The sequence below is a fragment of the Herpailurus yagouaroundi genome, unplaced genomic scaffold (assembly GCF_014898765.1).
Source record: "Herpailurus yagouaroundi ecotype Mexico unplaced genomic scaffold, PumYag 188, whole genome shotgun sequence".
Lineage (NCBI taxonomy): Eukaryota > Metazoa > Chordata > Mammalia > Carnivora > Felidae > Herpailurus > Herpailurus yagouaroundi.
Genome location: NW_024412419.1, coordinates 18,860,238 through 18,875,086, shown reverse-complemented (window position 1 = coordinate 18,875,086; position 14,849 = coordinate 18,860,238). Strand labels below are relative to the sequence as shown.

General features: G+C 51.2%; 1 protein-coding gene across 4 annotated transcripts in view; it reads right to left on the bottom strand.

The window, feature by feature from the left end:
* KLHL29 (kelch like family member 29) overlaps positions 1–14,849 on the bottom strand; it is a 315,742-nt gene that overhangs the window by 224,659 nt on the left and 76,234 nt on the right. For all 4 annotated transcript variants that reach the window (XM_040496160.1, XM_040496159.1, XM_040496161.1 and 1 more), the window contains exon 2: positions 5,404–5,511. The gene's annotated coding sequence lies outside the window, so the exon portion shown is untranslated. The remainder of the gene's footprint in view (positions 1–5,403; positions 5,512–14,849) is intronic.

Sequence of the window (14,849 nt, the reverse complement as noted above, 5' to 3'; positions counted from 1 at the left end):
CACCTCACGCAGTTCAGGAAGGACTGAAAAGCTAACTTAAAGGGATACGTGCAAGAAGATAATGTAAATCCAAAGCAGGAGAGCTGCTGACAAATGTAGGCGCAGGAAATGGCACAGGGGTTGCTGCGTCCCTGAAACCACATCTAGAAAGTTCCATGCGTCTGTTACAGGTGGGTCACAGATTTGCCTCCAGGCTTGACGGTGCTTCTGACCTTGGACTCCCATTCGAATTATCTGGGGAGCCTCACAAAAATACTAATGCCTGGGTCCCATCCCGAGAGATTTTGATCTAACTTATCTGGTGTGTCTAGCCTGGATATTGGAATTTTTTAAAATGTCCCCAGGTGATTTTAATGTGCAGCCAGAGTTGAGAGCCACTGTTTCGCCTTGGAAGAGGCAAACAAGAAGCGGATGTTACAATGTGATTCCATAGTAGGTGCCAGGAAAGGCTGAGGAGGAGAACATGTCTGTGCTGAAATCAGAGACACTTCTCCCAAGGGTCCCAGCAAAGAGATCACAGTGACAAGGGTATAAACATTAACTGCCACAAAATCCTAAATGTAGGCACATCAGTATGATCTACAGGAAAAGAAGAACTTCTAACAGCCCAGAGGGTTCAAGTGAAAGCATTTTGGGGTGGGGTGAGATGAATGGGGTTGACAGTGCGATGGCCCAAGTGTCTGGCTTTTGGATGGCTTGATCCAGGGGGTAGATTTTAGAATATCTGAAAGGGTAAATAAAGGAACTTTATTTACCTTTATTTACCAGGAACTTCGTTTTGCTGAATCTCTATAACCTCTGTGTCAATTCCTCAGGACTTAGGGTCCAGGAATTTGGTAAGGCTTTAAAGTACACCAACATCCATTCTCACAAGGACAATTAAATTAGAAGGTCTGGGGGCAGGACCTGGGCATCCGTATGTTTGAAAGCTCTCCGGGTGATTCCAGCAGTCACCGAGAGCTGACACTGCTGGCCCAGCAAGACCTGCCGGTCTTCTCCTGGGAGCTAGGAAGGTCAGGGCTTGCCCTCAGTGTGAGTGGAGGAGATGGAGACTCGGCAGCTCTCTGGGGCTCCCCCAGAGTTAGTACGAGGGTTGGGAGGAGAGCCCAGTGGCCGCCTCCTGGTCCAGGGTCCTGTCCATCCATTGCCTGTGAGGTCTCTCTGTCCTTCAGTCCTGTGATTTTGGAACTAAGATCATCTGATCTCACGATGTGGAGACAAGAGGACGGTCCCTGTCCTCAAGGAGCTTGTGGTCCAGGAAGGAAGATGAGAAACACAAGGCAAAGGAGACAGAGACGCCCAACCGGGGAGGGGTGAGTGGCCTGGCCGCCGAAGGCTGAGAGCAACGAGGCGGCTCTGTGTCCGCCAGGCCAAGTCTGGGGTGCGAATCAGGTCGTGGCTGTTTCTCAGGACTCTGGAGAAGTGGTTGGGATCTCGGCACAGAGATGCCATCTGAGAATGAAGCCCTGGGGACAGATGAAGCAGAGAAAGGAAAGCTGAGGGAAATCTTGTAGCACTGACGCCCTCCCTTACAGGCAGGCAGAGGAAGAGGGGCTGGAGTGGTCACACAGATGGAGTGACACGGCCCACCAAGCCAAGGGAAAGAGGTTCAGGGTCTCCTCGAAGTAGCAGATAGGTCATCTGCTAGTCATTATGTGGACGGGGCAGGCCGAAGGCTTGGGGGGTGATGGGAAAGGGGGGACCCTGCTGAAGGATCTGTGCCGGGGTGCTGATGTGCTTCCACAACATCCTCAGGAGGCCGAATGCCCAGAAGCCCGGTGGATGTGGGGGCTGCCGAGGCAGGGGTGGGGCCGGGAGAGGAAGCCAGGAAAAAGGAAAAGCAGGTGACAGTGAAGGCAGCCCTGAGATGTCTGCCCACAGGTCTGTCTTTGGGTGGGAACACGGTAGCCAAAGGGGGATGGATAAGAAGGAAAAGAAGGATGGAACGAAGCACGGCTGTTGAGATAAAGCAAGTGAGGGAAGGCAAGAGACCGGGGAGTGTGGTCAGCAAGGGCACCTTCCGAATGGCTTGGCCGGGTGAAGCAGCCTTGAGTGCGGACGTCCAGGGCATGGCACACAGTGTCCTCCAATGGAAGAGTTCCAAGCGCCGTTAGCTTTGGAGACATCTGCAATGTCGTCTCAGGATGCATGGCATGCAGGGGGACAAGGGGCCCGGACGGGAGGTGCCGAGACGGTCCCGGGGATGGAGGCTGGGGAGGCTGCAGAGGGGCGCGTCTCAGCACTGATGGGGGTCAGGGCTTGCCTTTCCCCACCTCCAAGGTCTAGGTGTCTGGTGATGTCATTCTTGGCTCAGCCTATGGTTCTGCATAAACCGGGTCCTCGGCTTTAGCTCCCCTGAGCTCCACCCCTGCCAGGGTCACCCACTGCAGTGCAGGGATCAGGTTTCGCTCCTGCCAGCTGGCTCTGGCACCACACTCTCGGTCACGGACAGGCACGGAGCAGCCCTGCTTTGCATCTGAGCAGGCCCCGTTCTGCAGCAGGACACACACAACCTAGTGATCCGGCCCAGTTTCCACAGGAAAGTGATAGCTTCTTCCACTGGTCACAGGGGACACGGTGGGCTGTGGAGACGTCCTATCTTCTTGGGAATCAATGGAGTTCTGCGTGTGAGGCAAAGGGACAAGCACGACCTGGCTCCGGGCCACGGGCTGAGGTGTTCCCAGGAGCAGGTGCGGCTGCGTGTGCAGTGGTGTATTTACCGAGAGCCCCAGCAGGTGCTGTGCGGGGGTGGTGGAAGGGGATACAGAGATGAGATGTGATTCCCTCTCCAGGAACTGGCTAGGGCAGGGCAGATGGCCATGAGTTCACAGTGGGGACACCGGTCCGGGGGTTGATCTACCAGGTGTCCTATTGAGGTCCCTCCCTTTCCTAACATACATGCTTCTTGAAGACTGAGATAAATAAGAACCATGTGCCCTCCCCTGTCAGTGGGAGGGAACAGCAGATCTCAAAATAGGGGCCGTTAAACCCATTCCCCTGGGCGTCTAGATCCCCTTCACCTCACCCCACTCACAGTGTCTAAAACGTGAAGGCAGGGGCGCCTGGGTGGCTCAGTCGGTTAAGCATCTGACTTCATTCAGCTCAGGTCATGGTCTCTCGGCTTGTGGGTTCGAGCCCCACGTCAGGCTCTGTGCTGACAGCTCAGAGCCTGGAACCTGCTTCGGATTCTGTGTCTCCTCCTCTCTCTGCCCCTCCCCTACTCACACTCTGTGTCTCTCTGTCTTTCAATAATAAATAAACATTAAAAAAAAAACCTTTTTTTTTTTTTTAAATATTAAATACAGGGGCGCCTGGGTGGCTCCGTCAGTTAAGCGTCTGACTTTGGCTCAGATCATGATCTCACATTTTGTGGGTTCGAGCCCCACATCAGGCTCTGTGCTGACAGCTCAGAGCCTGGAACCTGCTTCCGATTCTGTGTCTCCCTCTCTCTCTCTCTGCCCCTCCCCCACTTGTTCTCGGTCTCTCTCAAAAATAAATAAACATTAAAATTTTAAAACGTGAAGGCTTATCCTTGGAAAGCTGACTTCTGTGACGAGTATCTCCTCAGTCTCTTCTCAGACACTCATCTCCACCTCTGCCCCCTCTAGGAGCTGGGAATGCCACCATCACCAGATCCAAGATGCCACCATCACTAGATCTGTCTAGTTTGGTAACTCCCCGCCTCTTACCCGACAGTCACAGAAGCAAAGCATCCCCTCGGGCCTAGGATGACGAACCAGGACAGCTGTCCAGCCACTCAGCGGTGCCATTAGATGCATGCCAACAGCCCAGCAGCTCCCGAGGCCAGAAACCCGTCTGCCCCTGCTGGTTGTCCCCACTGGGCTGCTGGGTGGCAGCAGGCTGGATGCCCAGTGGACGCTTCTTCCATCTTGGCAGCTGATCCAGGCCCACCCTGGAGCCTCCTCCTGCTGCTTGCTGACAACCACGGCTACTGACAACTCAACCCTAGAGCTGCGGTAGCTTCTCTCTAAGCCAGGGCTCTGGGAGAGGAGGGCCATCCCCAGGCCCGCCTTTTCTGAGTCCAAAAGGAACATGCACATGGCTGGAAACTTGTCGGTCTGCTGTTCTGGCCCCTGCTGCAGACAGAAGCTGGGCTCAGGCCACAAGCTGGCCCCAGGTAAAGGCCACGGAGGCTCCTGATCAGAGGGCACCAGGCCTGGCACCTAAGAACAAAGCAGTCCTGGGGCTGCTATGGTCTTCTCCTCCCCAGTCCCGGGCCCCACGTGCTATGCAGAGATGGCTTTGGCCCATGGACTTCTAAAGCCTCAAGTGCCATCAGACATGCTAGGCTGGGCCAGCTCAGCCTCACCTGTCCTGAACCCCGGTGCCCCCCGCCGACCCCCTCCAACCTTCATTCCAGGACCATCCTCCTCTTTCCTGAGCAACAGTAAGTAAGTGGATGTCGGCAGCTGCATTTCCAGGCTCCCCTGCTACTGCAGGCTCATTCCTGGCCTGCTGGCTGGGTGTTCAAGCAATCCCTACAGATTCTTGTCATCAGATATCTGCCCTCACACGCAGGCCACGTTCCCCCCCAACTCTCCTGGTTACCTGGTTTTTATCATCTAGGTTTGAAAATCCTGAGTCAAAATTTGAGGCCAGACCTCCATAAATTTAATCCAAGGAAATAATCAAACCACTATGCAAACATATATGTACAAAAATGTTTGTTGTGTTTTGTAGGAGTCAGATATTAAGAATACACTCTATGCCCATCATTAGGGCACTGCTTAAGTAAATCGCGTAGATTATTCTATCCAGATGATATGAAGAGTTTTAAAGTGCTATAGATTTGTATTTACTGACATCAGAAATGTACCCTTCCTACTGTGAAGTCAAAAGCGGTACATACAGTGTGATCCCGTTTACGTGTGCATGTGTGGGTGCATGTGTGCGTGCACACTTTACAGTTGTGCAGAGAAGGAAAGCCCAGAAAGAGACACTAAAGTGGTGATTTCTCGGCATTATGAGTGTTAAGTAATTTATATAATTTTAGGTGCTATCTTTTAAAGTATTTTTACAATGAGCAGTCTTTTAATGATATTGAATACAACTACTTTAACAACAAGAAAAGGTAAACTGTCAAAGAAGCATTACAGTTGAGGAGCTTAAAGATGACCCGGCCGCTGGCTGCCCCCGGATCCCACGTCCTGGGGAGCCATAAGAGCTATAGCAATGCTCTTAGGTTGATCCCAGGAGGACTGAGACCCGGGGGCTTTGCTAGGTTCTAATCCTGCATCTATGTAAAAATCTCCCTGACCAAAAGGCTGAGAGGGCCAGCTACATTTCCTCACTTCCCCTAGAACATCAGTGTTCGAGAACATAGCCGGGAGTGCCCAGGTCTGATGCCTTTCCTATCTGCAGGCGAGCTGAGCAGAGACCTACCTTTCGATGTCCGTCTCTGGCAAGGTCAGGATTCGTCCCCAGGATGCAAAAACCTTGATGGCCACCGACACTTAGCACAGCGTGAGCATCACCCGGAGGCCAGACAGTCTAGAAAGAGAAGAAAAAGGGTGGGGGTGGGGTGGGAAAAGATATCATCTTCTGCAAAAAGATCTTTGGAATTTCAGTATCTTAGAGAGTCCCCACCCTAAGTGGAAGCTTGTCTCTGTGTGGAATTTCTAAGTGTGGACCATCTCACACAGGCTGTACCCAAAGGCGGCCGTGGGCACTCCCAGATAAGGGGGGGCCAAGCAGGCAGTGGAGACCCCCAAGGGGCAGAACCTAGATGTCCCTCCCCCATCCCCCAAACACACAAAGCCCTAATCCCCACAGGGGAACCATTAACAGTGGATAAGAGGGAGAATAAGGACATGGCCTTCCATCTGATTCAAACCAAGCAACTCCAGAGAGGGGGAAAGATAAGAAATTCAGGTCTTTAATCTAATGCTGGAAAGAGAATAGGACACAAACTCTAGAATTACAAAAACAAATCATTACTTCTTTAGATAATGGGCAAGAAGACCTTGAGGAGGCAAAGGATGGGTTCCCTGGAGAGAATTTTTTTTTTTTTAACATAGATTTAATACCTGGTAGAAAGAGCCTATCTATTATGGCGAGGCAGGACTATTCCCAGTTCCCTCTTTCAAATGTAATATATGTGAAAGCCATCTTCACGACAAGAAATGGCATCCTCCACTGCAAAAATACACAACTGTCATTACCTGGGAATCGATATATTTTTCTAAACTGAATATATCATTATCAATTGATTTTCCTGTTTCCTCTTAGCACTCCAGAGTCCCGGATAGCAGGGGAAAGCTTTAATGTGATATGAGGGATTTGGACAGGTAAATAAGTTATTGTAAACTAATTCCACCTTGCGACGAGCTTCTCCCCGACAACGCGACGGGTCTTTCTCAGAGCCTCTTTCAACCCGCACTCTTCCAGCTGCCACTGACAGAGACACACGCGAGCCATATCAAATAGCCATTTTCAAGCCGAAGGTGGCAAAAATATTATTTTTCCCAAGGAGAGAGTGTTCTCTCTACGATTAAGAAATAACCTCTGTGGGGAAGCAAAGTAAGCCAAGGTCACCATTTAATTTTGACACAGAGCCAAAGTCGTGAGTACATTTCCCCTACCAAGCCTACGTGAAGTGCGCAGATAAATCGATCGCTTTGGCCACAAAATATTGACAGTACTGGTGATAATAAACGATTGATGTATTTCTGGGAAAGATCCCTGGAGGTACGTGCTGGTGAAGAGAGAGGTCTGGGAGACAGTGGTCAGATCGTTTTAGATCCATGAGAATCTTACTCATTCACTCATCGCTTCATTCCTTCATTCCATAAATATTTATTGAGGGCCTGCTGTGTGTCTGGCAATGTTCTAGGCACCGGGGATACATAAGTGAAGAAAAACAGAAAGAAAAAAAAAATTCCTGCCCTCATGGAGTTCATCTTCTAGTAGGTGGAAACACAGAATAAACATTAAGCTTAAGAAATTGCATAGTGCATTAAAAGGTAGGCAGTGCTATATATTAGAGAAGCAGAGCAGAACATGAGTGTTGGGGGGCTGGGGTGCAGTTTAAAGAGGGTGGTCAGGGTAAGACTTATGAGATAGGGCATTTGAGCTCACGTGAAGGGGATAAGGGAGTGGGCCATGCAGGAATCTGGAGTTGTGTGTTCCTGCAGAGAGAAGAGCCAGTGCAAATGTCCTGGGGCGGGGGCAGGGGGGCATGCCTGTTGTGTTCCTGGGCCAGCAAGGAACCCACTGTGGGTGGGCAGGGAGAGTCTAGTAGGACATTCAGCTAGAGGAGTGAGTATCTAGATCATGCAGGGCCTTGTAGACCACTGTAAAGGCTACTAACTAACTGAGAGCCCAAAGTCCTGGCCACCCAGCTGCGGAAGGAGCTCTCATTCTCTTGAGACAGACCTCCCAGGACTGTCAGCTTAATCTGCTTCCCTTCCTTCCAAACCAGATGGCTCAGCTCTCCAGGGTGTGCCAGATGAACAGGGCACAGGCCAGGCAGGGGTTCAGAGGGGCAGTGGAGGGAGGTGAGCCACTAGGGCTGCCTAGCTTGTTCTGATGACAATGGCCTGGTCTTCCCTCCTCTGTGGCCCCCAGAGGCCACTTCTGGAGGAGATGATTGAAGCGAAGCTCCCCCCCCCCCCCCCCCACCAAAAAAAATAAACTGTGCGTGAGGCTGAGTTCTTTGGGACTTTTCCCTAACATGCTCATGGAGAGATCCTAACATGAGCTGCTGTGGTAGATTGTTACAGGCTGTGCTGGCCATCTTGCCCAGGTCTGCTTTCCATCCTGTCTGTCCCCATGGGGCTCACCTGATCTGCACGGAGGGCATCACTGGAGCTCTGAGACCCCATGACTCCCTGTTGGGTACAGCTAACGCAGATGCCAGCAGGAGACTAGGGACCCGTGGGGGGTTGGGTGTTCATTCCCTTACTTGCCTTCCTCCTTGCAGTGGCTTGACGGGCTGGCTGTGACCCTTCAGTGCGGGTAGCGGGTCTGGATGGCATGCTGCGGGCCCCACAGAGCATTCTCTTTGCGCTCCAGTCACAGTGGCGTCTACATCCTTATGAACAGCCCTGTCATTCAACTCTCTTTAAGCCACTCATTTCAACATGCCCATTTCCTGTTAAGACCCTTATAAGGATCCGCTCTCAGAGGCAGTAGAAAGCAGGACTTTGGAATCAGGCATCCGAAGTGAAATCCTAATGCTGCCCCCTTAGTTTTGTGACACTGGCTAAGGTAATTTCTATGAACCTTCCTTTCTCGTTCTTAGAACTAGAGAAACTGATGCGTAATTAGCAGTGGCAGCCGCAGGATCACTGTCCCAGTGCTTTCCCCGCCTGCCCCAACCCCCAGGGCAAGCAGCTGCTCCTGGCTGCCATCTTTGCCTGCCCCAACCCAGAAACTCCTCCCTCGAGGGGTTTCTAGCTGTTTTCTGCTCATATTTGGCACTAGTTGATGTCTCAGTGATTTCACTGATTTCTTCTTCTTGCTCTACCTTCACCCAACCTCTATTCCTTGCAGTCAAATCCCAGGTATCCAGAGAACAGACATTATCTTAATATTTGAATCTCTGACCCACAGCGACCCTCCATTTATCATCTTTTCTTTCTAGGAGGCCTACAAGCTATAGCCATGCACCTAAGCACATCCTACTCTAATGAGATGCATGACAGTCCCAAGTGCTTTTAAAATGAATTACTAGAAACTGATTTCTAGTAATCATTTTGTTCCCATGTTAACATTGGGAAACGTTAAATTTCCGAAGAAAGTGGCCTGGGGAAATGAATTTCAAGAATGAACCCAGGAAGCATCGGGGAGACAGGTAAGGTTTTCCATCGCCAGGGGGGCTCAAGGCAGTATCTCAGGGCTTGACCTTGGCACCTGTGGGTAAACTGACCCTTTCTCTTTCACTAATTTCATCATCAAAGGGCAGCTTCCAGGCTTTAGGAAAAAAAAATTAAAAAGCCATGGGACAGGGATGTTTTACTTTGGTTTTAAAAATACAGTGGGTGGTAAGTCAATGCCTGTGAAAGGGGTCCGAATGTCCCCACCTCGTCAAGGCACTTAATAGATGCTAATTGAGTTTGATGGGGCCTAAGGGCCAATATGAAAGCTGGACCCTCCGATGGGGTCTTTGGGTTGAATAACTGCCTATGTGATGCGAGATCTCCAAATTTCAACCCAAAGAAAATTCTGAGACCATTCTAAGTCTATAACCAAAGATGGTTCCTGACATGAACCAAATTGATAGCCAAGAGAATTACAAACAAGGGCCCCAGGATTTTTTATTTCCCTATAAAACGTACCAATTTTTTGGCGAGAAACTGCCCTTAAGAGAGGAGAAACCAATTAGGGAGTCTCCTATTTGATGCAGGATCATAGACTAGCCCTGCCTGGGTCTTGACCAGGCTACCCAATTATTACTCGGGCGTCTGGGCAGCTCACCACCCCTCAGCCAACCGGGAATCAAGGATTTTTTCTTCCTTGGAAGGAAAAAGCAAAGGAACCAGAGGCTGCAAACTGTAGAAGAAAACCAGCGCCCACATCCACCTTCCTGCCGGACCAGGCTCAGGACCCGATGGCGCCCCCAGTACCACGCCACATGCCTGCTCTGAATGCATCCTGCAAGGGGAACACTCATTCACATTCTCCTTCTTTTAAGAAGAAAGAAAAAACCACCCATCCATTAATAATATCAACCATGGGTTCACCAAAGCCTGCAGGCATCTCGCCAACCCCAAAATAAACACTCGCAAAAGGTTTATCCATCAGGTTGGTGACAGTTCATGGGCTGAGGGGTCCGGAAGGCACTGCTTTTAAAGGAGAGAACGGAAACACAAAGATGGAGTGCCTTTCGAGAACCCACCCAACACAATGCAGAGGTTTCCTCTTTCCATTAAGGAGCCAGAATTGGCCACTGATGAGATCCATTACTTATTCTCAATGCTAGGGATGTGCCGCCTGGCCAGCTTTCGTGTGGACGTGAGTTCTTCAAAGAAAGGTAGGATCTTCAGAGGCCATGACTCCTGCCTGAGACGTGATAATGAAATTTTCACAGTGCTTGGCATTGACAAAGCCTCGCTCGTTCACATTTTCTGATTCACCCTTCCTCGAAAGCTTATGAGTTGGATACTATTTTTATTCCTACTTTAGAGATGGGGAAACTGAGGCTCGTGGAAAAGAAGAACTATCCAAAGTTACACAGCAAATACATAAGGTGGGGGGGACAGAATTGGAACTCTACGTGCTTCAGCTGCCTTGTCCCTGGGGCCCCGATCGATGATGAGATTAGAGTTGTCTTGTGCTCATTACGCAGTCACCACCCCTGGGCTGAATAAAAGTACAGGTGTCAGCAGATGGCCTCATTCCACTCTTGGTCCTGGTGAGCCCAGAACAACCCTAGGACCCAACTGGCTGCTGCCCCCCCACCACCCGCCCACTTCTCGGCAGCCCCCAGATGCCCTGGTGGCGGTCCGGCTCCTGAGTGACCCCCTCCCACGACAGAGAAGCCACAGATTGTGCTCCACGTCTACCACAAAACCTCTGTCAGCACTGAAGCAGCTCATTCTCCATTACTATTAACTCAGTGTTTCTCAACTTTTTTTTTTTTATCATCACTGCCCCCACCAAGAGAAAAATTCAATTCAATTCCATTTTAATGCTTTCTAACAAGTGACATTCAATTCTAAGGGTAAGATTTTGACAGGTAGGGTGGAGCTTCAGAGGAGAAGCCATTACAGCCTCTCAGGGTCTTTGTGCCTCCTTCGCTTCGGGAATGGACTAACACCCCCTCCCCCCTTGAATGCATTCACTGACTTTCTCCAAACCCGCTCCTTCTGGACCCTTATCTCAGGACCCAGCACAGCCACCTCCTCTGCCTTAAAACCCCACGTCGTCCCTCTCTCTCTCTTGCCCCCCGCCCCCAGCATTGTGGTTAATCGTGCACAGTCACCTGTCCTCTATAATCTCCACTACCGCTGCCGGGGCCAGGCCTCCCCAGCTCTCACCAGGCCCCCGAGTAGCCCGGCCGCCGCCACAGGGATTGTGCTCAACCCCAGAATAGTCACGGCATTCCTGCCCCAAATCCCTCCATGGCAGGGGCCCCGGGGAGCCCAGGCAAGTCCAGACTCTTTCCACGCCCTGTGTTGTCCAGCCTCCACTGCCTGGGCCACCTGCCCCCCAGACACCCCCAGCTCTCCTTCTGTGACCAGACACACACCTGCTCCCCTGCCCGGACCTCCTTCCACCTGCCTTCACCCCTTCTCCTACTGAAAACTTGTCTTGGAAGTATAGACACTCTTAAGGAAAACAGCTGCAGAATATCAAGATAAGTGCACGTGTGTTACCCAAACAGGCTTCCTGATGGCCCATCTCCAGGTCCCTTTTGGCTGGTTTGGGCAAGGAGAATGGGCAGAGAAGGAAAACGGGGTGCCCACATGATCAGATCCTGAATTATGCCACGACAGTGCTCTGCCAGACACCAGGACTGAAACAGTACAGAAAAAAAGTCCAAATCAACCCCGTCCCCTGCAAACCTGCCCCCCATTTTCTCATGGCACAGCACACCCCTCAGCAACGATATTAACTAGGACTCCCCTAACTCGGCCCAACACTTGGGGCCAGCACATGTAGCCTCCTCAACCCCCAGTTACCACAGATTGGCTCATCACCGGAACTGGGACTGGCATGGCCTTTGCATTTTTTTTTTTTAAATGTTTTTATTTATTTTTTGAGAGAGAGAGAGAGAGAGAGAGAGAGAGACAGAGCACGTGTGAGCGGCAGAAGGGCAGAGAGAGAGGGAGACACAGAATCCGCAGCAGGCTCCAGGCTCTGAGCTGTCAGCACAGAGCCCGACGTGAGGTTCGAGCTCACGAGCCGCGAGATCATGACCTGAGCCGAAGTTGGGTGCTTAATCGACTGAGCCACCCAGGCCTTTGCGTTTTCTGAAGACCACAAGATGAGGAGAGAAGTGGCTTATGCCAGTGGACCCAACAGCCTGACTCGCCTGCGGTGCCGTTTAAGGTGTCGGCACAGTGTGTAGCACCTGGCACGTAGTACATGCTCAGTAAGGCTCTGTCGAAGGAAGCAAAATGCCTACCAGACTCCACTCATTTTCTACAATTTTGCTTCACACATCTGGAAGTTCACACCACAGTTTCATGACTGGAATACAAACCAGCTTAAAAAAAAAATTCAGACACGGCTTCCAGATTTCGCTCTTATAAACAGGCCTGCATCCTCCCTTTAAATTGCAATAATTCCTTCCCAGATGTTGCTTCTCCTTCAGACCCATAAGTTTAGGCTTTTCATGATGACGCTTCACATTCGCCTGTGCTGCTGGCTCTGTGGAGTGCTTCCGCATCTTCTCTCCTTCATTAGATGGCCACATGGACCCCGGGAGAGCAGGACAGGCACTGGCGTCGCTAATTCACGGACAGGGAGTCCGGCTGCGGAGAATGCCAAGCTGGACTGCAGAGCGAATGGGCTTCCCTCGCCTTCCTGGTGCTGAGAGACAGGCAGTACACTCTCCCAGCACCTTCCAGGACTCTCTGTGGGTTGGGCCATCTATGGAGGCTCACCTCCACCACGTTGGCCTCAGCATTGCCACCCACCTCAAACTCTGACTCAAATGTGAACAGGTCTCTCCCGTTGGTTCTGACATTCCTGCGAGGCTATCACATTGCAATAAGGCCTGTCTAGAGTCTTGGAGTAAAACACAACAGTAGGCCAGTTGGTGGGTGACGGCAGTCGTCAGAGAAGCACTATGTGCCCAGACAAGTTGGTTCCCCAGCTGTCCCCATAAGGCTCTGCAGGCCCTGGTCAGGTGGTCCCTGCTCCATGAGGTGGCCCCCATCTTGGCATCATCCACAGAGGAACTCACTCTCAGGCACGAGCCTACCTCCAGCTGCACCTCCAGGCAGAGCCCGAGAAAGTAGGGCTTCTCTCTTTCTTTCCACCTCCCCTGTTCCAGTTTCTTGCCTGAGGCCTGTCTCCTTCCTAGTGACAGGGAGGCTGTTTGTTTTAGTTCTTCAGGGTGGCCTTTGACCTGCACCCTTGGCCCTCAAGTAGCCAACCGCATCACAAGACACCTGAACCCTCCTCTATGTGGGCCACCGCGTCCATGTTGGGGGGCAGGGGTCACCAAACACCATTATCACTGGTTCTGGAGTCTGCTTACTGCCAGGGTCGGGAATGATAGTCTGGTCGACACCCGCTAGTGCACAGGGTCCCACAGCATCCCCTGCCCCCCCTGACACCCCTGCCCACAGTTTTAGAGAGAAGTGATGGGGAAAAGTGACTTCACACAGTAACAGGCTGGGTTCTTAGGCTCGGTGGGTTTCTGGTCTGCTCAGGGAGATGCAGAGAGATCTGATAACCCCTTCTCCCGAGTCTGGATCCCTACGGCCTGTGTGGCACGGGCAGAGCTTCCTTTCTGGATTTCCATCCTAGTCCCTGCTGGACCGGTTCAGGGTCTGGCTCAGCCTGTGTAGAGGTCAAAGGCACTCAGCATAGCCCATGGTACATATAACGGGTGGCTGTGACCATTATTATCACCATGTCTGCTAACTGAAGCACAGAAGAGGTGTCCCTAAAATACCTATGGTGCCATGGTGGGGGAGGGCTGGGAACCACACGAGGTGGTGTTTTCTCTCCTGGCACCGCTCCACAGAAGTGAGCACACAGGGGCAGACACATGGGCAGGGATCTTCCTGGAAGGCAGTCGAAGCAGTGGGCTCACCATGCATACAGGAGCCCTGGGTCGATCTGACACTGCTCAGCTGTCACTCCCTGCCCCCTCCAGCTATGTCCCTGAATTTCCTGAGAGGGCAGCTTCAGCCTTTACTGTCCCCTGCCCAGACAGCCGCGCCCCCCGCCCCCCCCCCCCCCCGCAATTGGTAAACCAAACGGCAGGCCTGTGGGAAGCTGCTGCTACCGCTCCGATTCTCTCATTCCACCTCTTCTGAACCCCAGCCTATAGGGCCAGCGTCTGGAAACCACTGTTTCCTCACCCAGTAAAAAGCTGTTTTATTTGAGTAGATCTGAGGCTGTTTCTATACTCTCAGAGAAAAAAAAAAATTGTGAAAGAAAAGCCTTTGGAGATTACAGTACTTTTTACCCAGATATGATGAGTTATCCATTTAAAAATAAACCACAGACAGGCATGTTTCTCCGTACCCAGGCAGAAAGCAGTCATTACCAGGAATTTCTCTAAGTTCTCTGCTTTTCTTGGCCAATATAGAAACAGCCTAGGAACTGAAAATAGAATTAGGAGCTAATTCTGTTTTCCTGATCTCTACCAACGTGTGCAGGCAAGTGGCTTGATCGCACCATGGCTTCACGTTCCATCTGAAAAAATAAAAAAATAAAACATGGAACCATTGCTCACCGAGCTCACGGCGCTTCTGCAATCTAAACCAGCAACCCAGGAGCCAGGCCAGAGCAGTCAATACAAATGCACGAATCCCCGAGCTGCGGCCTGGCACGGCTCGATGTCCAGATAGAGGCAAGAAAGCAAAGGCCAGAGCGGGTGAGTGACTAGCTCAAGGTCACACAGCTGAGGAGCAGGAGAAGCTGGGCGGCAAGGTTCACCCGCTGATCTCCTTCTCCCCATTGTCTCTCTGCGGCTTCACCGGACCTGAAGTTTCCAGGAAAGTCCCCTAGAAAGGTTAAACAACTTATCAAACCCTGTCTTCCTTCCTGAAGAAAGCTCCCCTGTCTTCCTCTCTCCTCTCCAGCGAGCAGTAAATCAGATATTCCTTGCTGCATTACTTTTCAAGCTCGATGTTTCTAAATCCAAAGACATCTATAAATAATACATACTCATTTATATGTACATTTAAAAGATTTAAAAAAAA